Below are 26,263 nucleotides of genomic sequence, written 5' to 3' on the forward strand. Positions count from 1 at the left end.
AAAATTTAAACATGCAATTCCAATGATTTGTCTTGAAAAAAAAAAAAAGACAGGTTCTCTCTGTGTTACCCTTGGCTGTCCTGGACTTGCTTTGTAGACCAGGCTGGCCTTGAACCCACAGCAATCCACCTGCCTCTGCTTCCTAAGTGTTGGGATTAAAGGTGTGCGCCACTAAGGCCAGCTCCGTCTATTTGTGTGTGTGTGTGTGTGTGTGTGCGCGCGCGCGTACGTGCATGCCTGAGGCCTGTGAGTGTGCATATATGTGGTTAGTCTCAGGAATGTTATCCATTCTTGTGTGTGTGTGTGGAGGAGAGTGGTGCATGTGTATGTATGTGTGGGCATGTGGATCTGCATGCATTCTTGCAGAGGCCAGAGGAGGATATTGGGTATTCTACTCTCAGTCTCTGCTTTAGTCCTTATGATAGGATGTCCTCCTGTGCCCAGTGAGAAACCGGTGGCCTGCAAGACCCAGAGATCCTCCTGTCTCCACCTCTCACAACACTGGGGTTACAGGGGACCAAGTCTGACTTTTTTTTTTTTTTTTTTGATGATAGTAATGATGATAATGATACCTTTTTATTTTTATGTGTATTAGTGTTTTGCTTGCATGTATGTCTGTGTGAAGGTGTCGGATCCCCTGGAACTGGAGTTACAGTTGCGAGCTGCAATGTGGGTGCTGGGAATGGAACCAGGATCCTCTGGAAGAGCTGCTGGTGCTCTTAACCTCTGAGCCCTTGCTTCAGCCCTCAAAGTCTGGCTCTTTATGTGGTACTGGGCTATGAACTCAGGTCCTCACACTTGCATGGCAAGTCCTTAACCAACAGAGCTATCTCCCCAGTCTTTTTTTTTTAAAGATTTATTTATTTATTATTATGTATACAGAGCTCTGCCAAATGTACACCTGCAGGCCGGAGGAGGGTATCAGATCACATTATAGATGGTTGTGAGCCACCATGTGGTTGCTGGGAATTGAACTCATGACCTCTGGAAGAGCAGTCAGTGCTCTTAGCCGCTGAGCCATCTCTCCAGCCCTATTTCCCCAGTCTTATTTACTTATTTATTGTGCTGCCAGCTCTGATTGAACTCAGGGCTTTGCCCATCCTAGACCAGTGATCTAACACAAATAACAGTCCCAGCCCTTAATGGTGCCTTTTATTTAATCAAAGTAAAATTCGTATCATCTAAAAGCAAGCACTTTAAGTGAATAATTCATGGTTTCTTTTTATTTTTTGAGATAGGGTCTCATATAGCCCAGGCTGGCTTCTGGACTCACTAAATGTTGCCTAGAATGGCCCTTCTCCTTCTAACTCCTGAGTGCTGGGATTGCAGACATGCACCATCACATGTAGTTTATATGGAAATGGGCATCGAAGCCAAGGCTTCATGCATGTTAGGCAAACCCTCTGTCAACTGAACTGCATGCCTAACCTGAAAGGTTTGTTTCTTTGACGTATGGTTTCACGAAGTTGAGTCTGGCTTATCTGGACAGAGAGAAAGGACCTTGGAGTCAGGCTGGCCAGATTCCAGTCCTACTACGACTGTCGGCAGCTGATCTCCTTAGCCATGTGACTGCTCTGGGACACAGCTGCTGCACCCTTGACCCTGCCCCGTGCAGTCAGTGCCTTCTCATTCCATCTTTTCCAGGAGCCTAACAGATAGTAAGAAAGGCACTACCACTGGGCTTGCTCCACAGATGAAGAAACAGGCAGAATGCAGCTGACTAGACCCGTCGACCTTGCGGGACCTGTCTCCTCTCCATCCAAGCCTAGAGAGGCCACCAGGATGCGCAGAAACTCTCATTGTTTGCATATTTCTCATGGCTCGCTGTGCCACCCGCGGTGAAGCCGGGCTGAATCAGGATGAGTTCTGAGATTCCTGGGAGTGTTTCTGCCTGATGCCTTCCTGGTTTACATAAAGTGACCCGGATACTTGTTGCTTGACTCTGTCTTTGCCTGAAGAATTTTTAGGTGTGACTTGAGTGTATTTCTTTGTTGTTGTTACTGTTGCCTCCTCCTCCTCTCCTCCTCCTCTTCCTCCTCCTCCTCCTCTCCTCTGGTTTAGGATGGACGGCTCCAGTGAGCACTCTAGGAAAAGAACTTCCTGTGGACTGCAGTGTATGGAGGAGAGCCTTGGAGGATTCAAGGGCTAAGAACATTAGATTTGAAAGCAAGAAAAGAGAGGCCTGGTGGGGGCTGCATGCCAGATTCCCACCTCCAACATTTCATTATGAAAACATATACAGTAGAAGGACTGAACAGCAAATATCCACCTATCTGCCACTTACACTTGATAATTATTAACTGATTGCCATTTGCTCTGTCGCACATTACTTTATTGGCCCCTCCTTGTCTCTACCCAATTCATCCCTGTTTTTTGACAATTCCAAATGAAGCTGCAGAGTTCACTCTGCCTCTGAGTACTTTCGCATGCCCATCATTAACTAGCATTCAGTGTTTGGCTTCGCTTATGTTAAAGAAAACACACGGGCAGCCATTACTTTAGGCCGAGCTCCTGCGCTAGGCCCAAAGGGACAAACCAAAGTGGACTCATCTATGTTGCAAGTCTCTGTCTCAGTGTTCACAAGGAAAGTAATCTGAAAGCGGCCAGCCAATTGTCTGGTCTCCATTCCTACTTTATCCAGCCACTTGCTGGATAAGAGCATGCTGGTAAGAGCATGCTGGCAGGCAGAACTCTGTGCGTTTGAGGCCAGTCTGGTCTTTAAAGTGAGTCCAGGACAGCCAGGGCTGTTACACAGAGAAACCTTGTCTCAAAAGCAAAACAAAACAAAATAACAAAAGAAAGAAAGAAACAAACAAACAAAGAAAGAAGCTCCTCCCCAGAGGTTGGGGGCTGAAATAACCAATCTTCTAACCTTGTTTGTCTTTTCCAGTGATATCCCCATCCCAGAGCTACCTAGAGGCAGCCAGCCATCAGTCACTCAACACACAAAAAGACATTTCTCACTTGGGAGAGTGTTTGAGGACTTTTAGAAACTGCATGCCAGAAATCAGGACATCGATCTGTCTATCTATCTATCTATCTATCTATCTATCTATCTATCTATCTATCTGCCATTTATCTATCTACCTATAATTTATGTACTATCTACCTATCTTTCATCTGTGTGTATGTATGTATGTATGTATGTATGTATGTATGTATGTACGTACATATGTACCTACCTATAATTTATGTACCATGAATATATGTATGTATATAAGTACCTATTTACCTATCTATTGTCTTTGACACAATCACATTTTGTGCTGTTACAATTTTTTTTTTTTTTTGAGACAGGGTTTCTCTGTGTAGCCTTGGCCATCCTGGACTCACTTTGTAGACCAGGCTGGCCTCAAACTCACAGCGATCCGCCTGCCTCTGCCTCCCGAGTGCTGGGATTAAAGGCATGTGCCACCACGCCCGGCTTACAGTTTGTTCTTTCTCTTTATTTGTATTCCATTGTCTGGGTGAATATGTCAGTTTACTAGTCCTGTTTGTTTGTTTGTTTGTTTACTAGTTCTTTAGAGCACAACACCTTGGATTAGTTTCCAACATTTTTTCTTTTCTTTTCTTTCCTTTTTAAGTTTTGAGACAGGGTTTCTCTGTGTAGCCTGGCTATTGTGCTGGGATTAAGGCATGCACCACCACTGTCCTGCTTCTTTTTAATTTTTAAAGATTTGGTGTGTGTGTGTGTTTGTGTATTAGTGTTGCCACATGCATTCAGGTGTTAAAGGAGCCTAAAAGAGGGCATTGGATCCCTTGGAGCCAGAGTCGTAGGCACTTGTGAACCATTTGATGTTGGTGCTGGAACTGAACAGGGTCCTCCGGAAGAGCAGGAAGTTCTTCTAACTGCTAAGACATCTCTCCAGCCCCTATTTTTACATTTTTAATTGGAGACAGGTTCTTACTTTGTAATCCAGGCTGGCCTCAAACTCACCATGCAAGTGAGGATGACCCCAAACTTCCTTCATTTAAATTTTTATTTTATTTCATTCTTTTTTTTTTAATCAGTGTGTGTGTGTGTGTGTGTGTGTGTGTGTGTGTGTGTGTGTGTGTATGAGATGATAATCAATGTAAGTCCTTGCCTTTCATTCTTTTTGAGACAGGGTCTCTCCTTTGCTGCTGTGTAGGCCAGGCTGGCCTTTGAGCTTCTGGGCACTCTCCTACGCCTGCCACCCGTCTCAGCATTGGAATGCTACTCTGTCTAGCTTTATATGAATTCTGAGCAAGTGTTTTAGCAATTGGGTATTTGCTGAGCCCGTCCATGAGCTTCTGAGCCTCCTGAGTGTTAGGATTAAACATGTGTGTCACTACTCCCTGTTTTTATTTTAAGACAGGTATTTCTATATATTTTTGTCTGGTACTCATTATGTAGCTTAGGCTGGCCTCCAGCTTGCAACAATTCTCCAACCTCAGCTTTCCAAGCGCTGGAGTTAAGACATGGACCACCAGGCCTGGCAAATGTTGTCTTTACATGTATTAGCTCAATTTGGGCTTTTCAAGACAGGGTTTCTCTGTGTAGCCCTGGCTGTCCTAGACTTGCTTTCTAGACCAGGCTGGCCTTGAATTCACAGAGATCCACCCGCCTCTGCCTCCCAAGTGCTGGGATTAAAGGTGTGCACCATCATACCCGGCTATGTATTAGCCAATTAAATCCTCACAATATACTAAATACCAGATGTATTACTGTTCCCTTTTTATAGATGAGGAAACCGACCATTCTCCCAAGCTTGCCATGTGTTTAATGACATAGTGCATGTGAAACACTTAGGGCAAGATTTAGTGATTATAATGTAAGATGTAAACATTAGGAATTTTTTTTTATTTTGTTTTATCTACTTAGTCTTTAGGAGCATTTACCCTTACTGCTTTTAATTATTAGTTGGAGGCAAAGTTGCCATATACCATATAGGAAGCCGAGTCATTGGAGTAAGGGGGCATGAGGGAGGGCGGTGAAGAAGTAAATAAGAACAAAGCATTATGATCTATACATCCCACAGTGAAATACAGGACTCTGTGTGCTAACAAGAAGTTAATTATGGCCAGAGAGCTGACTCACCCAGTAAAGGCACTTGTCACCAAGTCTGATCCCTGGGACTCACGTGGTAGGAAGAGAGCTTCTGGGAGCTGTCCTCTGACCTCTATAGATGTCATGTCTTGGCACATACCACAAATAAGTATGGATGTCAAGTGTGTGTGCAAGGGCCCATGAAGGCCAGAAGAGTGCATCGGGTCTCCTCGATTTGGAGTTAAGGGTGGCTGGGAGTGGCCTGATATGTGTGTTTGGAATTGAACTTGGGTCCTCTGGGAGAACAGAAAGAGCTGCTTGTGGCTGAGCCATATCCCCAGCCACCCAAGGTTTTAAAATATAGTTTTAAAGTATTTTGTATCTGTTATTAGTGTGTGTGAGGTGTGGGAGTATGGTGGTCAGTAGACATCGGTATTCAGGGGTCTTCCTGAGCTCCTTCCGCTGCGTGGGTTTCCGGTATCAGACTCAGATCTCCAGGCTTTTGAGATGCTACTTGATGTTCATTTTTACCTGCTTTAATATAGGTTTTAAACACGAGGGATCTGAGGAAGAAGGTGCTTGTGAGAAAACAAACAAAGCCAAACTCGACCCTTGGGGAGGGAGAGCAAGGGCATGGGCTTTTCAAAGACGGCGCGGCCTTTACAATAGCTGCGCGCAGACCGCTTCAGCCGCCTTTGAAACTATTATCTTCAAAGTGTTTCTAAAGAACCTGACGAGATGCCGCGGTCCCTGGAGCCATTTGACAGGGTTACAGCTGAGAAGGAAAAGGCCCAGATCACAGGGATGCTGGTTAGGGGATATTAATCGTAAACGAAGCGAATAGTCCTGTTTGTGGGATTCTGAGTGAGTGTCTGTGAGAGGGGTTGAAGACCTTTCCAAGGCATACATTAATGCCTGAAGCCTATTTTAACAAATATCTATAAATGAAAGAAATGTCTTTATGTTGGCAACCTGTTGTGGGGCCCACTTAAACCCAACATAACCGAAACATAAGTCAATGCCGAAAGCAAAAATATGATATGATCAAGCCACTACCGACCCGCCAGGGCCACGGAACAGACCCAGGAGCTGAACTGCACCCCTGTCCCTGAAGGGACAGCCTATTTAAAGGATAAAGCTATAAAGCGAGGGAGGGAGGAGTGGGCTGTAGCATTGTCCAGTCATATTTTGACATACGGGGTGGAGCAAGAGAGTTTCCATCAATCAAGGTAGGAGTAGGTCCCTGGGCCTGGGAACAGGAACTTAGTTGACCCTGCCAGTAAGATGGAGAAGTTGTCCTTGAGATGTCTGGACTCAGGCAACGGTCTCCTCACAAGTTGTCCCTGAGATGTCCTCTGACACCTGTTTCCTTGTAACAAAAGCTGTTCAGCTATTGGGAAGTCATCAGCTCCCGTAGGGCCTGGGACCTTAAACTTAGTTTCTTCTGTGATTAAATGGAGTCTGCAAACAAAGTCGTGGCATTTAGAACACATTTCTTTTGCTTGCTCCCAACAATCTCCTCAGTAAACTTGGTTAATTCTGGTGGATCTCTCATCTGGCGAGAGACTTCAGCTCCACTCTGTGGAGGGTCTTAGTTTTCTTTCCATATCCTTAAAGTTTTCCTTGTCTTTTACATGCCTGGGATTACAGACCTGTGCCCCTACACATACACTACACCTGGCCTATGTGGTAGGCAAGCCCTCCACCAGCTGAGCCACCCCCTCAGCTCCCCAGCCTTAGGTCTTAACTGGTCTCTGGATCCAGCTCTCTCAGGCTCTCTGAAGGCCTGTCAAGTGTCTCCTCCCCATTAACACAGCTTTTCAAGCCTTTTCCTTGCCTATGGCAATTAAAGTGGAGCAACATGACTAAGTGTTTTGTAGGGGAAGCCAGTAAGGGGCAGGTGGCACGTGGGCCAGAGGGGCGTCTTTCTCAACTCCTTTCAGTTCTGAAATGGGCTCCTTTCTCTCCCTCCCTCTTCTTCCTCCTCTGTTCTTTCAGACAGCGTCTTAGTCTTCTCAAGCTGTCCTCAGCGTCACTATGTAGCCAAGGGTGACCTTAAATTCTTGATCCTCCTGCTTCTGTCTTCGAAGTTCAGATAGGATAGGCGTCTAGCCCCCATGCACATCTGGCTACCCCCTTCCCTTGCCTTATAGCCAGCTCCTTCAGATTTCCGAGCCTTTGCTGTAGCTCAGGCTTGGTTCTCGCCTGGTAGCCTAGGCAGAAGAGAAACGGAAGTGGTTTGAGGTTTTATTAACCGCTGTTTCTGTATTTTGATTTTTTTTTTTTTTTTTCAGTCAAGCCAAGACTGGGGTGAGTTCTGAGTCAAGGAACCTGAAAACCAGAAGCATACAGCATGAAAAAATGAGGAAGTGACCTGGCTGTGATTTGCTGTCTTGACCAACACAGCTTTTTGGAGAACCACCCCCACCCCGGAATCTGTTTTGGATCTGCCCGAGTCTTCCCAACATCCCGGAAGGTGGACTTGTAACCATCTTGGCAGGAACTAAGACATCAAAAGAGACACTTGTACCCCCTCCCTCTAGCTAGTGAACTACTGGGACAAGGGAACCCAAGGAATTAGAAACTTCCCAGGAGTCCCTAGAAAGAGAACTTGCCTGGCAAAAAGACTTCATACAATTTTGACAACTTACCAGCTACCTTTCAAGAGACTGGAGCCCAGACAATGGCCACGGGGCAAGAGCTCACCTCACCATCGTTAGTTAGTAATGCATACTCCTTGTCCTCTAAATGTAAGGCTCTTGGCAGGACCCTCAAGTTGGATTGGAGGGGCTCACTGGACCTCTTTGCTGTTCCTCTCGATTCGTTCATCTTGCAGCAGATCTCCCTTTCCTCCTTGTTGATATTGCTCTGCTGTCAGTTGGCTTTTGGGCATGGATATGGCCAGCCTAGCTTGTTGAGGCTCAGATGACGTGTCTGAGACTTAGAGAGCAGGGTAGCATCGGCTGCTCACATGAGTGTTTCCCTTGGCCGAGTTACTTTTTGTTCCCCTCCCTTTGCTGGGTATTCTAAATTCTCGTTCTAAATTCTCAAAAACATTTTTTTTTTTTTTTTTTTTTTTTTTACTTAGATGATTAGGATGATGACTGTTAAGCAATCTCAGGTTCAATTTACAGAACCTTGACTTTCATAGAAACATCAGAATGTGTGCAGCCATTCCATGATCTTGGATTCCAGGCATCGGATAACACAAAACATGTAAGTTGCTATGAGGTTCAACTTGTAGAAAAGGAGTATTACTTGTTCTAGGAGGTTTGCCCATTGCCACCTTCCTCTTCCTTTAAAAGCCCTTCATTGGGCTGGAGAGATAGCCTACTGCGTAAGGGTGAGCTCACGATTCTCAGTGCCCATGTAAAAAGCTGGGCTTGGTGGCACATACCTGTAATCCCAGCACTGGGGAGGATCCCTGGGGTTTGCCGGCCAGCCAGACTATCTGAATCGGTGAGCGCCTGGTTTAGTAAATGACTCTGACTTAAAAAACAGTGATTGAGGAAGATACTTGGCCTTCATCTTTGATCTCTCGTCCCTCAGACACACAGACAGACAGACACACACACAGAGACACACAAACATACACACATACACACAGATCAAACACATATACACAGACACACAGACACACATACACATAAACACACACACAAACATATATAGATCCACAGATAGACAGACAGACAGACACACAAACTTTGTGCCCCCAAGTTTTCTGAGATGAGGCTTTGATGCAACAGGTCCCAAGTCAGATGCAGAGGGGGTTCAGAAGGCAGAGGTGAACGCCAAGTGCAATGGCCTCCATCTCCTCTGGATGTGAGTCTCTGAATAAAACTGGTTTTATTTTCACCCAGTTTCCTCCCGCTAAAGGAGAGCTGGCATTCAGTGGCAAGCACTTGAGCATGGGGTCAGCAACAGCAAGTTGTTGGGAGAAGGACTGGATTTTTAAATCCATATTTTGGACTTGCTAGTTCCAGCCTCACAGATCAGCTAATTCCCTGATGGTAAGGACCAAGGCAGCACAGCTCAATGGGTCACAAAACATGACTTCTAGGCATCAGCATCACCTGGAAATGTGTTAGAAAAGCCCATTCTTGGCCTCATCCTAAAACTCGCTCTAAGAACTTCCAGGCGCTGAGTATACGTCACACACACATAGCATATGACCAAATCCTACATCAAATCTCCAGAACAATACTTTTCTAAAAAGACATTCTGGAGTGGGTGGGGGGCTTGGAGTGTAGTTTTGGACTTCCAACACCTTAGTTTTACCTACGATCATAGGATTTTAAAACCGTGGGGCTGGCCAAGGAACCTATAAATCTGACTACTTGAGTTCAATCCTTGCTTGATACCTGGATCCCACCGTGGGAGGAGAGAACCAGTTCCTCCTCTGACCTCCACACTAACAGAGTAAAAATAACCCATGTAGACAAGCTGAGTGTGGTTGTGCATGCGTGTGGTCTCAGAACTGGGAAGGTTGAGGGTGAAGAGTCCTGAGTTCGAGGCCAGCTTGAGCTACGTAGTGAGACGTTGTCTCCCAAACAAAGGAAAACTGTAGATACAGACAGTCTGGAACTAGATGACTTGGCCTTAGTGATCTTGGGCCAACTAGTAATATCCTTTATACTCAGCTTTCATTAAATTATCTCATAGTATGCCTGGTGACAAGAATCATCTGAGATGCCTGTTTAAAAAAAAACCCAGATTCCCCTAGAGCAACACCATTCTCTCAATACTGGGGATAAAGTCTTGGACCTCACTGATGCCAGGCAACTGTTCTGCCAGTCAGCTACATCCCAAGCCCTTACAGCATAATTCCTAACAGAAGCATTGGTTGGAAGTGCAGAAGAACTTTTTTTTTAATGTTCTTTTTTTTTTTTTTTAACGCTTCACGAATTTGCATGTCATCCTTGCGCAGGGGCCATGCTAATCTTCTCTGTATCGTTCCGATTTTAGTATATGTGCTGCCGAAGCAAGCACTTTTTAATTTTTTAAAAAAAGACTTATTATCATGTATACAGTGTTCTGCCTGCATGTACACCTGCAGGCCAGAAGAGGGCGTCAGATCACATTATATAGATGGTTGTGAGCCACCATGTGGTTGCTGGGAATTGAACTCAGAACCTCTTGTTCTGTCGGTGCCCTTAACTTCTGAGCCATCTCTCCAGCCCCAGCAGAAGAACTTTTAAATACTTAACACAAGACGCACGCCTTTAATCCCAGCTCTTGGGAGGCAGAGGCAGGCAGATTTCTCTGAGTTCGAGACCAGCCTGGTCTATAAAGTGAGTCCAGGATGGCCAAGGTTACGCAGAGAAACCCTGTCTCGGAAAAAAAAAAAAAAAGAAATCCTACATGCACCAAGAAGAGACTTGATACCCTATGAGCATATCCAGGGGGAGGAGGTCCCCCTCAGTCACAGTCATAGGGGAGGGGAGTAAGGGGAAAATGGGAGGGAGGGAGGAATGGGAGGATACAAGGGATAACCACTGAGATGTAATATGAATAAATTAATAAAATATATTTAAAAAAAAAAAAGAAACCCTGCCTGCTGCCTTATTTAAGCAACTGAAGAAGGTGACGGCATTTTCCTCATAGTTTTGTTGTAAGGATTGAGAAGTATGCTTTTCAGTTTTTAGAACTCCTGCGGCGTTGGCACCGGCAAGCTGTCATACTCCTAAGAACTCCCTGTCAGAAGGTGGAGAAGGGAGAATTTGAATCCAAACAGTTTTAACTCCAGAAGGATTGAACAGGCACAGTGATTCTCAAATGGTGATTCCTGCTGTCAGTAGTATCACAGGAGAACTTTTTTAAAATGCAGATTACAACTCCCTACCCGACCGCCACCCCATCCCAGATCTACTGAGTCAGAAACTGGCGGTGGTGCTCAGCAGCCTGTTTTTAAAAGCTGTTCAAGTGATTCTGAGGAACACTAGAGTTTGGTAACAGTCTTTAGAGGTTCTGGCGGGGGAGGGGGTTTTAAAATAAAAGGAAAGAAGGAAGAACGAAAGAAAAAGAAGGAAAAACAAACACAAAAAACCCTTGGAGCTGTAGAGCGCGAGGCTAGGTAGGTTCACCTGGAGGTGAGGAAAAATGACTTACCAGGCTGGAGCGCGAGGCCTGCTGGGGCCTGTAGTCCCGAATGGGCCTAAGGGGACGCGCCTGCGCACTGGGTGCGAACTCTCTCCAGTCGCTGTAGTCGGGGCTCGGGACCGGCTGCCATCTTAGTGGAGGGACTGAGAAGTCGCCGCCGCCCCGAGTCCCGGTAAGCACCCGCGGGCGGACTGGGGTCAATTCTGTGCTTACGAGGGAGCTTGGATGAAAAGGCATGAGGAATGCGAGGGGTAGAGGAGTGCGGCGCGGGAGTCGGGACCTAGAGCCGGTGCTGCTCTTCCCGCAGCCGACGTCCATGGGGGGCGCCGGGAGAGACGGCTGGTGGCCCGAGCCGGGCGGCGGGTGGGTCAGCGGGACGAGCCGAACTGCTAGTGCCTGGCCTAGGGCCCCCCCCGAGCCTGTGGCTCTGCGAGCCCCAAGTTGGGAGGGAGCCGAGCCGGGGCGGACGTGGGCAGGGTCCAGCCCCGCGCCCTGCTGCCGCGCCCGGGGGCTCCTCTCCGGCGGTCCGGCCTACGCGCGGGGCCCGGTGGCAGCGGCCCTCCCGCGCTACGTGGCCCTTTGAGGGGCGGCGGCCTGGCCCACCTTCCACCTGGCAGGCTCTCCCGAGACTTTTGCAAGCTCCCACTCGCGGAGGACCTTCCCTGTGGCTGCCTCCCCTTCCGTCTTGCGCTCCCCTCCTCCCTCCATTGTCCCCCACTCCTGGTGGTCCCGGCCCAGGCCGGCGCCGCCGACTTTTGAAGACGTGGAGCTGTCACAGTCCTTCCTAACGAGAGTGGACTTTTCTTTAGCCAAGAAAAAAAAGTAGAGGTGAGCGTATCTGAAAGGTGGAAGCCTGATGAGGGCATGCCTTTTAAGAATAAGACTCGAGTTTTAATACATGGCTCCAGGCTGCAACTTCAAAAGAGGGGAGGGGGAGAAAAAAATACATACATACATACATGCACACCCTAAGTAGGCATTGGGCCTAAAGTTAGAGATGTGACCAGGTGAACTTTGCAAAGTACCCGAAATTCAAGGTTCCCTAGTCACTTGTTTTCTTGGGTGTATTAGAAGATCAGATCTTGTTGAATTTTCTGCTCCTCATTAGCAGCCCCATTGAACTTGTTCTGAAGGGAAGGGTGAGGAGAAAAAAGTGAGTTGTTCCTCCTCCTCCTCTTCCTCCTTCTCCTCCTCTTCTTCTTTCTCTTCTTCTTCTAAGTTAGAGAACACACTCTAGCCACCCATAATTGTGGTCTTAAGTGTGGTGCATCTCCTGTATTCTTATTTTATGAAAGTAGGTAAGGAAATGCTGTGTGTGGTCACTCTCAGGGTCGACAGAGGGCTTGGTTCTCATCTGAAATAAAGGGTTTTTTTGGGTGGGGGTGGGGGTGTAAAATTGATGAGATTCAGCCGTGAGCATCACAGGTTTACTTAAGGCTTAATTTTGTAGGTTTAGAAAAGATGACATTATCTTTTGAGCAGTGAATGTACTTTGTGTGAGTTCAGGAACTCAGACTTTAGAATTGCCGTCTACAGGATATAATATGAAACCAAAAGCACCTGCCTAATACTTTTTTTTATTCTATTCTGGAGTAAATAAACTACATTCTTTTAAAAATAGCTTTATATTCATTCATTAAGAGACAGACTGAAAAAAAAAAAAAAGAGCCAGGATGACCCATGGTCTCAAAATTTGGTCATTAGCATAATTACAAGAGCCTTTACTTTTTGTTTTTGTTTTGAGATACGATTGCTTATAGCTGGACTGGCCTAGAACATACCGTGTAAACTTGGGTTGGCATTGAACTTCATTCCGTCTCCCTGCCTCTGCCTCCTGAGTGCTGGGATTACATATATGTACATGTCACTAGGATGGGCTCAGGAGAAATTTCTAGATTTGTTTATTTGTGTGTGTGAGCCATGACTTGAGTTGGAGGTTAGAAGGTAACCCTCAAAAGTGTTTCTTTTTTTCTGTGGGTCTCAGGGTTCAAACTCAGGCCACCAGGCTTGCATGGCAGGTACCTTTACTCGCTGAGTTATTTTGCTAGACCAGGAGAGATTTTTAAAGGTAGAGTGTGCCGCTTAGTTGGTAGAGTGCTTGCTTACTATATGCAGGGCTCAGAGTTTAACTCTCAGCAGCGTTGGGAGGTAAAGCCAGCCCGGACTACTTGAGACCATTTATTTTAAAAAGTAGATGTTTTCAGGTCTCATTTTTGAGATTGATTAGCTCTAGATTGGTTCTATCAATTTATTTAAAAATATGCCTCAGGTAGTTGAGATAGTCTTGGGAACCACAGAGACAAACAATAGTATACCAGAGACAGCTCAAAAAGCCTTGAGAGAGGAGTGGAAGTGGCCGGTGTGGGAATGGCTGAAAGTGGCCGGTGTGGGAGTGGCTGAAAGAAGTGGCAAGGCCTGGTTATGAGGGCCACGCTTAGTTGTGTAGGATCTCAAGGTCTATTAGCATAGCTTCCCAAATCAGCCAGAGCTACAGTGAGACCCTGTCTCAAAACTGAAGTTCTAGAGCAGTGGTTTTTCCAACTTGGTTGAAATCCCTTTGGCAACTCTCTATCCCCCAAAATATTTACAGTTCATAACAGCAGGAAATTTACAGTTATGAAGTAACAACAAAAATAATTTCATGGTTGGGGTCACCACAAGATGAGGAACTGTATTAAAGGGTTGCAGCGTTAGGAAGGCTGAGAACCACTAGTCTGGAGGATGGGTAGGGATGCGGCAGAGGATAGGAAAGGGAAGGAAGGCAGCGAGGAAAGGAAATAGCTTAGTGTCTCCAGGAGGAGTGTGGGAGAAAAGGAGTTCAGTGAGCAGGAAGCAGAGCGGAGGAGAGCATTATGGACCTCAAGGCCAGAGAGGTAAAAGGAGCCAATTCTAGAAAAGTTCTAAGTCTTTTTTTTTTTTTTTTTTTTTTTTTTTTGAGACAGGGTTTCTCTGTGTAGCCTTGGCTGTCCTGGACTCACTTTGTAGACCAGGCTGGCTTCAACCTCACAGCGATCTGCCTGCCTCTGCCTCCTGAGTGCTGGGATTAAAGGCGTGCGCCACCACACTCGGCCGAAAAGTTCTAAGTCTTACAGTGCTAATGGTTTTGAATTTTATGTTGCTATGGATAAAGGTTTTTGGGAAAGGAAGTTGGAGTTTGTTCTGAGGGATGGCTCTGGTGATAAAAGTGAAGGGTGAAAGAGGCTGTGGCACTGCCTCCCTTGTAAGTGACAAAGGCTGGCCTTGGAGGAGGGGCTATTTAAGGGGTTGAGTGTCTCTTTTTGCTAATGCAATAGTGTTGCCGTGTTTTTGGGTGAGGATTATTTGGGGCTAGCCTGGTTTAAGGGTTCCTTTTCTCTTGTAATATGTTCATTACATCTTTGAGAAATTAGAATCAGATCAGATGCACTTTGGACAAATGCTGTGTTCTATAATTTATTACTATCAACACATTTATCCATGTTTGGTCAGTGTATTTTTTTTTTTTTTTTTTTGAGCCTCAGAAAGTTGGTGCTTGAGCTTTACAGTTGGAAGAGATTGTTTGCTTTATAGTGGCAAATGTGTTTAGGTTGTAGGCTAACTTTGATTAGAAATAGCTCCTGTGCGTACTGTACTGCCAGGGAGGATTGTAGCTCATGCCTCTAATCCCAGCAATCAGGAGTCTAAGTCGGAAGCACTGACAGCATGGATCACATAGTGAAATCCAGGCCAGTCTGCTTCAGTGTGAGATTTACTCCCGCACCCCCCAAGGCAACAACAACAACAGAAGGAAAAAAACAAAACAAAACTGAATTCTGGTTGTGTTAGTTCTCTGAGGAAGTATGCTGGATGAGTGGTATCTGTAGTGAACAGCTATCTAGTGGGTAGTGCATGCTTAAATTTGTGTGTGTGTGTGTGTGTGTGTGTGTGTGTGTGTGTGTGTGTGTGTGCACATGCCACATACATACTATACTTAACACTGGCCCAGTCTCTTAGCTCTCTGTTTCTGTTTTTCAAGATATGGTATCAGTATGTAGATCAGGCTGGTCTTGAACTCACAGAGATTCATCTGCCTGGCCTGCATAGCTAGTTTCAGGCCCTCCAGATATACACAGTAAGACCTGTCTCAAAAAAAGAAGAAAAAGTATATAATTTTTTTCTTTCTTTTTTTTCTTTTTTCTTTTTTTTTCTTTTTTTTTTAGGTTTTCTGAGACAGTAGCGTTGGCTGTCCTAGACTCACTTTGTAGACCAGGCTGGCCTTGAACACACAGAGATCTACTTGCCTCTGCTTTCCAAGTGCTGGGATTAAAGTTGTGCACTACCACCACCCAGCAAAAGATAAATGTTTTACCTAAAGCTAGTTTAGAGCTAGAACTAGAAACAAGTATTAGAATTCTAGTGTTCTCCACATTACTACTGTGAATGTAGGCTGCTAAGAGCATCTGGTGTCAGGTAAAAGTCCTTCTAGCCTGTACCTGTTTATTGTTTGGATAGGAGGTTAATGAAGAAGTAAGCCTAGAATTGAGTTTAGTTTACTTCTTGTGACTCAGGAAATTGAGCTAGTGCTAATAGGAAGCAGCAAGTCTCCAGGCGCCCTTTCCTTTCTTGTGACATACCTCTCTTCTTTGGGGATTGCTTTCATTATAAGAGCTAAGGAAAAGTATTTAAGTTTGTCGTTTTTGTATTTATAGTGCTTAGCCAAATTATGGGTTCATAATAAGCATTCAGTAAAGACATGCTAATTTTTGTGCTGTAAATGATACTGATTTTGGGTGAATATAGATCAGTAAGGGGACTCAGAGAGTAGAATTGTAGCCTTCCCTGTTTGAGAGGTTTGCCTCATCTCCAAATACTAGGTTGTAACTGTTCTCATGAGTAGCAGCGCTAGCCAGAAGCTGCCTGAGCCCTGTTCCCCTCCAGTCTGGTAGTACAGCATTGTTGGAAAGTGGCTGCCAACTCAGCTCTTTTGCTGCTGTTTAAAACTAATGATACTCAGATCCTTGGCGTGCTCCCCCCAACCTTCCTCCTGTCCCTAGGTGTGTCTGTGATCTTTATAGGAGAATATGTGTGCATATGGCCATCCTGATTTGCAAATGTCCGTCATATCCAAATGGATATTATCCCTTACTGTGTAAGTTGCCCTTTTATCTTACCTATTCTGTACACAGTCTTTCTAATGGATGTATTCTTTTTGAAGGGTTTTTTTTTTTTTTTTTTTTTTTTCCGAGACAGGGTTTCTCTGTGTAGTCTTGGTCATCCTGGACTCACTTTGTAGACCAGGCTGGCCTCGAACTCACAGTGATCCGCTTGCCTCTGCCTCCCGAGTGCTGGGATTAAAGGCGTGCGCCACCACGTCCGGCTCCTTTTTGAAGGTTTTATGCTGGGGTAATAAAGACCCAGTTTGTGGGAGTCCGAAGGTCATCATGTATCTCTGTTTAGTTAGAGTACTTTGTTAACAGACCCTTCTTCTCTTTCAGGTAACATGCATTTCACAGTGGCCTTCTGGAAACAACGCCTTAACCCAAAGAAGTGACTCAACCAGTGAGAACTTCAGGTGTGGCGACATTCCTGTGAGAGACATTTGGGGGGCAGTATGGAGCAGAGGGCTAGTCCTGGCCACTTGCTGTGGAGAGCTGGGTGGCAGGGTGTTAGGAGTTAGAGCAGCTGACTTTTTCTACTTGTACTGTGTTATAGGTATTTGCCTTCTTACACATGTCCAGACAAATGTGTGTCATGGTTAAGAAGTAGAGGAATTGCCCAGCAGTTGTGCACGCCTTTAATCCGAGCACTTGGGAGACAGAGGCAGGTAAATCTCTGAATTAGAGGCCAGCTGTTCTACAGAGTGAGTTTTAGGATGGCCAGGGCACCACAGAACCCTGGCTTGGGTCAGGGGGAAAATGGAGGAGCATACTAACGTGCAAAAAAATAGAAGGAAAAGATCTGAGACCTGATTTTATTTTAACTGGCAGTCTATGTAACTTTGTCAACTTTCTTAGTCCTACTGGCCTCAGGTTATCTATCTTCCATATAGATATATTCTATCTATCTTCATTTGTTTGTTTGGTTTTTGAGACAGGGTTTCTCTGTGTAACCCTGGCTGTCCTGGACTCACTCTGTAGACCAGGCTGGCCTCGAACTTTTAGTGATCCGCCCGCCTCTGCCTCCCGAGTGCTGGGATTAAAGGCGTGCGCCACCACCACCTGGCTTCTATCTATCTTCTATATATATCTGTATTTTTTTCTACCTTCCTGGGATTATTGTGAGGACCAAATAAAACACTGCCCATTAAATCTTCAGAATTGAAAACACGAGGCTGAGGATGTAGTTGAGTTGCCTGTGTGGCATGGATGAAGCTGCAAGTGCAGCCCACTGGATTAATTAAGTGTGGTGGCACAAGCCTGTGATCCCATGACCATCAGCAGGGCAAGGTTGGGTTTGGCTACATCGTGATTTTTGAGCCATCCTAGCATACATGAGATCCTATCTGGAAAAAAAAAAAGAAAGAAAAGAGAAGAAAATTTAATTCATAGCATAAGACATCTAAGCTGGGCCCTGGTAGTACATGTCTTTAATCCCAGAACTCAGGAGGCAGAGCCAGAGGCCGGCAGGTATCTGAGTTTGAGGCTAGCATGATCTACATAGTGAGTCCCAGGACAGGCAGGGCTATACAGAGAAACTCTATTTTGAAAAAGAAAACAAAACAAACAAACAAGAAAAGTCATCTAGATCTATAAGATAGGAGAAATTGGTACTAGTATTATAAGGAAAACATTATAAGATGGGTTACTTATAATAGGTCAAGAAGGAGTAGAGCTGGGGGATGTGACACACACCTTTAATCCCAGCACTCAGGAGACAGAGGCAGAGAGGTGAGTAGATTTCTGTGAGTTCAAGGCCAGCCTGGTCTACATAGCAAGCTCCAGGTCAGCCAGTGCAACATAGTGAGACCCTGTTTGCTTAAAAAAAGAAACAAAAAGTTGGACATGATGGTGCACACTTGTAATCCCAGCACTCAGGAAGTCAGAGGCAGGGGGATTGCTGTGAGTTCCAGGCCAGCCTGATCTACAAAGCAAGTCCAGGATAGCCAAGGCTACACAGAAAAACCTTGTCTTGAAAAACCAAGAAGCAAACAAAGAAAATAACCCTCCCCACAAAAACAAACAAACAAAACAGAGTAGAGAAAGATTACAGTGTGTGTGAAATAAAAAATAAAATGAAAAGCTGGGCGTGGTGGCGCACGCCTTTAATCCCAGCATTTGGGAGGCAGAGGCAGGTGGATCACTGTGAGTTTGAGGCCAGCCTGGTCTACAAATTGAGTCTAGGACAGCCAAGGCTACACAAAGAGAAACCCTGTCTCAAAAAACAAACAAACAAACAAACAAACAAAAACCCAAAAAACAAAAAACAAAAAAAGTAGTTCAGGGGAAGGCGAACTATTAGATAAGGAAACTGAAGAGAGAATTTTGGTATATATGTCCAAAGGAATTATAGTCAGTACCTCTGAGAAGTACCTGCACTGCTCTAGGTTTGCTATAGCGTTTACAGTAGCCGAGGTAATAGAAACACAGGCATGTCTGTTAATAACTGTAAATGGGTAAATGTAAAGTATATATATTATACATATATACATGTTTGTTTTATATGTAATATAATTATGTATATATGTAATAGGAATTACTACTTGACCTTAAAAAAGAAGGAAATCTGCCCATTTAGGATAGCATAGCTGAACCTGAAAGACATATGTCAGGTGAATTAATACATGAATAGGTGTATGGTCTCACTTATATAGAGAATAAAGAAAAGTCACTCTTAGAAATGGAGAGAAGGGTGCAACCAAGAGTTGAGTATAGAAAATGTGGAGATGTTGATCAAAGGATACAAACTCAAGAGTTAAAGGATGAATAAAACTTGAAAACTCATTGGACATAGTAAGTAGCTAACAATGGTAATCCCAGCTCTTGTAAGACTGAAGTAGGAAACTTGTGCTTTGAGGTTAGCCTGGGCTACTTGGTAAGACTTTTTCTCCTGTTAGCCTCTGCAGAACTCAGGAATAATAAGAGACTTGAGATCCACAAAAAGAGTAAAATTTGGGCTGTGGAAATGACTTGCTTGGTATAGTGTTGTACAAACATGTGGACCTGAGTTTACATCCCCAGAGCCTCCCTAAGGAGCTAGGCAGAGTGGCACAGTGGAGAGTGCAGAGCAGAGACAGGCAAAGCTCTGAAGCTCTTTCGCCAGCCACCCAGAAGAGCCAGTGATCAGTGAGAGACCCTGTCTCAAGAAATAGGTGTAAAGCTGAGACAAGACCTGGGCCGTTGCTTTTGGAGCCACAGCCACGTGCGTGTGTTAAATGTGCGCTCTTCTCTCAGCCCTTCCTTTCCTTTCTCCTGTCTCTTCCCAAAGCATGCTTTCCCTGGTTCTCGACTTTGTTGTTCTTTTTCCTGTAAAGTTATACCCCTCCTGCTTTTAGCCATGCTGCTGCTCATCCACTCCATGGCTAGCCTCCATTGCTGAATGTGTGGTTTAAATGGCATGACTTTTTCTCTTCTTCTTTGTCATTTTCCTTCTCTTGACAGCTGCTGAGATTTTCAGCTTGCCTGTTCTGGGGTTTTAAAATCTAAAAAAATTACCCCCAGGCTTACAGAGAAAGAACAAGCAAGCAAGCTACATCTGCGTGCCTCTAGCTTCTTACTCACATACACAGAGTGCGTGTGTCGTAAATACCACCCCACACACATGCGCACACACACACACACACACACAGCAACACATGCATGCAAGAGTGAGCATGCACAAATATATACACACGCACGCACGCACGCACGCACACACATGGGTTCTGGGTGTAGTGGGCGAGAGCAGTGAAACAAGTAGCAAATAAAAGTGCTTATTGAACAAGTCTGATGACCTGTGTTAGATTCCTAAAACCCATGTGGAAGGAGAGAACTGACTTCCAGAAGTTGTCCTCTGACCATCAGAAGCACACCCAGACTCGCACATATACATACATAATGATAATTCTTTCTTTCTTTATAAAGAAAGGCTGGGCATTATGACATACACTTTTAATTCCAACACTTGGTAGGTAGAGGCTGGCAGATCTTTGTGAGTTCAAGGCCAGTCTATATAGGAAGTTCTAGGACAGCCAAAGTAGAGGGATCAGGGGTGTGTAAGGCTATCTTTGTTATCGTAGCAAATTGAGGCAGCGTGGACTACCCTAGGTCTTCTCATTTTGTTTTGTTTTTCTCTTTCTTTCTTTCTTTTTTTGTTTGTTTTTCGAGATGGGGTCTCTCTGTGTAGCCTTGGCTGTCCTGGACTCTCTTTGTAGACCAGGCTGGCTTTGAACTCACAGCTATCCGCCTGTCTCTGCCTTCCAAGTGCTAGGATTAAAGGTGTGTGCTTGCCACCACCACTACCTGGCTGAAGTCGTCTCTTACACACACACACACACACACACACACACACACACACACACACACACACACACAAACACATGAAAAAGGAAAAGGAAAAGGAAAAAAAAGAGAAGAAAAAATAAGCCTCCCCTGAGGGATTAGTGCCTGACTGTAACCTTGAGACTTTTAGTTTTCAATCACCATCTCTTTTGACATATTCAGTCACACTTATTTCCACTGTGAACATTAGTGTTTATTATGCTGTCATCTGTGTGACCTTTAGATTTAGTTTGTGTTAACTAATCTCCCTATAAGTGCTTAAGATAGAACAAGGCTTGGGTGGCTTAAGTGAAGGAGTCTCATTTGCTGTAATGAAATGCTTACTTAAATGTATTGGTCTGTTTTTATTTTTATTATATGTCCTCTGGTGTTCTTCCTGCATGTGTATCTGTGTAAGAGTGTCAGATTCCTCCAGAGCTAGAGTTATAGACAGTTGTGAGTTTGGCCCTATCTTAACCACTGAGCCCTCTCTGGCCCTAAATGTGCTCTTTTTGGTAGTTATGGAGAGAAAGGAAGGAGATGGTGATGTGCTTTGTGAAGTGTAATGGAGCAGAAACGATAAGAGGGAGAACAGCGACATGAGGCTGCAAAGAAGTTGTTTCCGGTTGTTACAAGGCGCGAACATGAAATGTATAGATTTTAAAAGGGGGGAAAAAGAAGGTGCTGTCTGCAATGAAGAAGAAACTAGCTAGCATTCCTTCAATGATGGTCTGTCTTACCAGAAAAAGTACCAGAAAGAAATGTACTGGAAAAGACTTTCTGTTTCCAAATACCACTTGGTGGTATTGGGGTTTGAACCCAGGACTTCCTACATACAAGGCAGAGACGGTACCAACTGAGTGGCATGCCACTCACGGCAGTCCTCCTTCTCCAAGTCTCATGGGTTGTGATTACAAGCTTGAGCCACCAATACTCTACTTTTTATATTTTGAGAGAGTCTTACTTTGTAGTCCAGGCTAACTTTGAATTTTAGGCTACCAGCCTTAGTCTTGTGAGTGGAATTTGAGATTGATTACAAGTCTATGGGTCAGAAAGTGGGAGCAGATTGACTGACTGCTATATCTTTGGGCTTCTTAGGCTCAAAGAAGTCTCTGTTCAGCTTTGTTCTTGACAGGGACTGGAGGTTTGCTTCCTGTTGCCTTACTCTTCTTTGTTAAGTTGGTGGTGGCTCTCAGTGGGAAGCTCTAGTTCCCTTTCACCTGGAACCGCCTGACTTCTTCACGGGTGGTACTAGCTCCTGCCAGAGCAGACAGTGCTGGGAAGCGTGGCAGAGCTTGTACTGTCTTTTGATGTAGGTTTAGTCACAGAGGCCAGCATTCCACTATAGGAAAGGAACTACATAAGCGCCTGAAGGCAGGCTTCCTGGGCTCATCTTGGAGGCTGTCTACCACAGCTCCTAAACTTCTACGAGTTAAGAGTCCAAGTCTTATATATTCTTTCTGCCTTAATTGTGTCTGACTTTCAAGGTTACCAAACATTTGTTTCTTCTCATTCCCATGAATGTGTTTTCGTATTGACAAGTTTCAGTACTTATCCAACAATAGTTGGCTTTAAATTTTCTACTTTCTAAAAACTATTCTTAGCATAGTTCTATTTTAAAGTATTTGTATCTGTGTTTTAGTAGTACACTTGAGTAAGCTGCCTTTGGAGGTTAGGGGTTGAGATCCTTTGGAGCTGGACTTACAGAGAGTTGTGAGCTACCTGTTGTGGGTGCTGGAATCTGAACTTGGGTCCTCTGCGGTAGCAATGTACACTCCTAACTGCTGAGCAGCCATTGCTTCAGCCCAAGAGTTGGCTTCTTAGATAAAACACTTTTCCCCCTACTTACAGAGTTTCCTACCTTTTGCTTTTTGTTTTGTTTTTTCGTTTTTTGAGACAGGGTTTCTTTAGTAGTCCTGGCTATCATGGACTCGTCTTATAGATCAGGCTGGCCTCACACTCATAGAGCTCGGCCTGCCTCTGCCTGGAATTAAAGGTGTGTGCTACCACCCCTGGTGGTTTCCTATTTTTCTTTCTTTCTTTCTTTTTGCTTTTGTTTTTTTGTTGTTTTTTTGTTTTTTTGAGACAGGGTCTCTCTGTGTAGCCTTGGCTGTCCTCGAACTCACAGCGGTCCACCTGCCTCTGCCTTCCAAGTGCTGGGATTAAAGGTGTGCGCCACCACACCTGGTCCCTTTCTTTTTAAAAAAGATGTGTTTATTATGTATACAGTGTTCTACCTGCATGTATGCCTGCACACCAGAAGAGGGCACCAGATCTCATTATAGATGGTTGTGAGCCACCATGTGGTTGCTGGGAATTGAACTCAGGGCCTCTGGAAGAGCAGCCAGTGCTCTTAACCTCTGAGCCACCTCTCCAGCCCCTACTTTTCATTTTGTCAATGATACTGGTCACTTTTCTAAGTTATTTTTAGCTTTGTAAGAGGATCTTAGTTTTTTAGAAAGATACTATTTCATACTTTGTTTCTAATACTTATTACTAATGATAGAATGAGAGTTCATCTGTTCCATTGACTTTTATCACATTTATTCATCCATCCATCCATCATGTGTGTGGGTCTCCATGTTCCACTGTGCATATGAAGAAGTCAGAAGGTAACATGTGGGAGTCTGTCCCCTCCTTCCACCATGTGGGTTCCAGGATCAATTTCAAGTTGTCAGGCCATTTTGTCTACTCTTCATTGTTTGTTTGTTTGTTTTTTTTGTTTGTTTGTTTTTCGAGACAGGGTTTCTCTGTGTAGCCTTGGCATCCTGGACTCACTTTGTAGACCAGGCTGGCCTCGAACTCACAGCGATCCGCCTGCCTCTGCCTCCCAAGTGCTGGGATTAAAAGTATGCGCCACCATGCCCTGCTTTTTAAGGATTTTTTTTGTATATTATTTATACAATGTTCTGCCTGCGTACACAGCTGCACGCCAGAAGAGGGCAGCAGATCTCATTATAGCTGGTTGTGAGCTTCCGTGTGGTTGCTGGGAACTGAACTCAGGACCTCTGGAAGAGCAGACAGTGCTCTTAACCTCTGAGCCAACTCTCCAGCCCTTGATTTTTTTTTTTTTTTTTTAAAGAATGTAGTTTAGGGGCTTGGGGATTTAGCTCAACGGTAGAGCGCTTGCCTAGCAAGCACAAGGCCCTGGGTTCAGTCCTCAGCTCTAAAAAAAAAAAAAGAATGTAGTTTAGCCGGGTATGGTGGTGCATGCCTTTAATCCCAGGACAGAGAGGCAGAGTCAGGCAGATTGTTATGAGTTTGAGCCCAGGCTGGTCTACAAAGTGAGCCCAGGATGGCCAAGCCTACACAGAGAAACCCTGTCTTGAAAAACCAAAAAAAGAGAGAGAGAGAGAGAGAGAGAGAGAGAGAGAGAGAGAGAGAGAGAGAGAGAGAGAGAGAGAGAGAGACATGGGTGCCAGAAAGGATGTCAATTACAGGTAACATATTTTCTGACTTTTTAACCCCAAAAAAATCTGTGCAAAAGTTGGGGATTGTCTTATATGCCACCTGCAGCTTGTTTCCTCTTGCTTAATGTCTGACATATATAGTGGTGGCTGCCGTGGCTGACTCTGCTCTGTCCGGGGAGCATGAAGCAGGAAGGGGCAAGTTCCACATGTCTTCCTGTGCCTCACAGGTTTGTGTTGGCTCTTCACCAGAACCACCCATTCGACTGTGAAGGCTGCATCGTTTGCTTGAGTGTAGAGTGTGCACTAAAGGGGCAGTGTAGGCTGGCACTGGCTGTCTAATGGCATTTAAAAAACTCCTGGCTGGCTATCCCTTGCTTACAAATGGACACATGCTGCACAGGGTGTGTGTTGGAAGAGGGGTAGCCTCATATGGAGAGTATATTCCAAACTCTGTTTTAACTGGAAAGGTTGGGGGTTGTCTTTTACGCCCAGTCATTTTATACACCAGAAAATATGTAGGTGTTTTGTTTTGTTTTTGTTTTTTTGTTTTTGTTTTCGAGACTGGGTTTCTCTGTGAAGCTTTGGCTGTCCTGGACTCACTTTGTAGACCAGGCTGGCCTTGAACTCACAGCGATCCTCCAGCCTTTGACTCCCGAGTGCTGGGATTAAAGGTGTGTGGCATCACATCTGGCAAAATATGTTGTTGTAAACCATATGACATGCTCCGTCAGAACAACAAGAACCCTCTTCTGCTGAGCCCTCTCTCCAGGCTCCTCCATTGAGTTTATAGTCAGTTTTTAAGTAGTTTTTCTTTTTGAGACTAGATTTTCATGTAACTCAGGCTAGCTTCCAGTAGGCTACATAGCCAAAGGTGAGCTTGAATTTGTGATTCTTTTGCTTCTGCTTCTGGTGTCCTGGGATGACAGTCATTCATCAGTATGCCGCAGTTTATGCAGTGCAAGGGCGTCACATATGCTGTTCATGCACTTTGCCAACTGAGCTGCACCCTTAGCCCTCAGTCCTTTTTGTTGTTGCTGTTCCATTGCTTTTTTTGTTTTTCATGTGCAATGTTGAACTATTATGGTAGTGTAAGAAGAGTCATATGGAAAAAGAAAAGAGTCATGAAGGAAGCAGTAATGAGAATAAAAGGAAGACGGGTCTCTCTGTGTAGCCTTGGCTGTCCTGGACTCACTTTGTAGACCAGGCTGGCCTCGAACTCACAGAGATCCTCCTGCCTCTGCCTGCCGAGTGCTGGGATTAAAGGCGTGCGCCATCACTCCAGGCAAAACGAAGAAATTTTAATTGCAAGATTTTTTTTAACCTACTCCTATCTGTATTATAAGAATTTCTCAAGGAATTTTGCTGCTGCTGGTGCTGCCTCCTCTTCCTCCTCCTCCTCCTCCTCCTCCTCCTCCTCCTCCTCCTTCTCCTCCTACTTTCAAATAGGCTGTCAGCTCTTCATTAAATCAATCAGAAGGCTAGGGAATTATGTTTACAAAACACCGAGACAGGTAATGTTTCATAAAATAACAATACTAAAGTCCAACCTGTACTCATCTCTCTGCCAGTATAGAAATCAGCATTTGAATAATACAAAGACAGCCAGAAGTTTGCTTCTTGATTGCTTTTGTATTTCCTGAAAAAATTTCTTTGTGTGTGTGTGGTAGACCTGTGGCAGATATGCTTTTGGGTATTGAGGAATAGGTAATAATCTAAGAATGACAATTTCTGAGGTTCTTTTGTGAATCAGATAGTAGCATCATAACATTCAGAGTTGAACCTCTTACGATACATCTCATTTTTAATCTTTTAAGACTGAGAAGGAATAATCAGAAGATCATAAACCTAGAAAATGTGTTTTGGGACCTCAAGGGAAGGGTGTTGTTTATACTAGAGGAAGAAGTTTAAATTTTGCTGATAATAGACTAATTATTAGAAATGAAAATTGTGTTTAGCAGTGTGAAGGCTATTGATTATTATGGAGCCTTTAGTAGGAAAGTGTGGGACAGTAATGGCCCAGGATTAAAGAAGGAAGGGTTGAGGAGAACTTCAACCCAGATACCTCAGATGAGGAAAGCAGGAATTGGCTTCCTCTCACCTCCCAACCTGGTGCCATAAAGTCAGCTGCTCCACCATCAACCCTAGTAAGAATTTATTACCTTGACCTTTATCAGGCTTCACTCTTTTTTTAAAAAAAAGTTTTCTTTATTTATTTTATGTATATGAGTGCTCTGTTTTCATGCACACCAAAAGAGGGCATCAGATCCCATTGCAGGTGGTTATGAGCCACCATGTGGTTGCTGGGGACTGAACTCCGATCCTCTACAAGA

At 44.6% G+C, this 26,263-nt stretch overlaps 1 protein-coding gene and 1 non-coding gene across 2 annotated transcripts in view; one reads left to right on the forward strand and one right to left on the reverse strand.

Annotated features, from left to right (window-relative positions):
- Positions 1 to 9,893: 9,893 nt before the first annotated feature.
- Positions 9,894 to 10,000, reverse strand: LOC127188748 (U6 spliceosomal RNA). The gene has a single exon (XR_007830593.1). It is a non-coding gene; the product is annotated as a U6 spliceosomal RNA (small nuclear RNA).
- Positions 10,001 to 11,183: 1,183 nt separating this feature from the next.
- Itch (itchy E3 ubiquitin protein ligase) overlaps positions 11,184 to 26,263 on the forward strand; it is an 86,962-nt gene continuing 71,882 nt past the window's right edge. The window contains exons 1-2 of the mRNA XM_051143571.1: positions 11,184 to 11,282; positions 16,564 to 16,640. The gene's annotated coding sequence lies outside the window, so the exon portion shown is untranslated. The remainder of the gene's footprint in view (positions 11,283 to 16,563; positions 16,641 to 26,263) is intronic.

The sequence above is a fragment of the Acomys russatus genome, chromosome 4 (assembly GCF_903995435.1).
Source record: "Acomys russatus chromosome 4, mAcoRus1.1, whole genome shotgun sequence".
NCBI classification, from domain to species: Eukaryota; Metazoa; Chordata; class Mammalia; order Rodentia; family Muridae; genus Acomys; species Acomys russatus.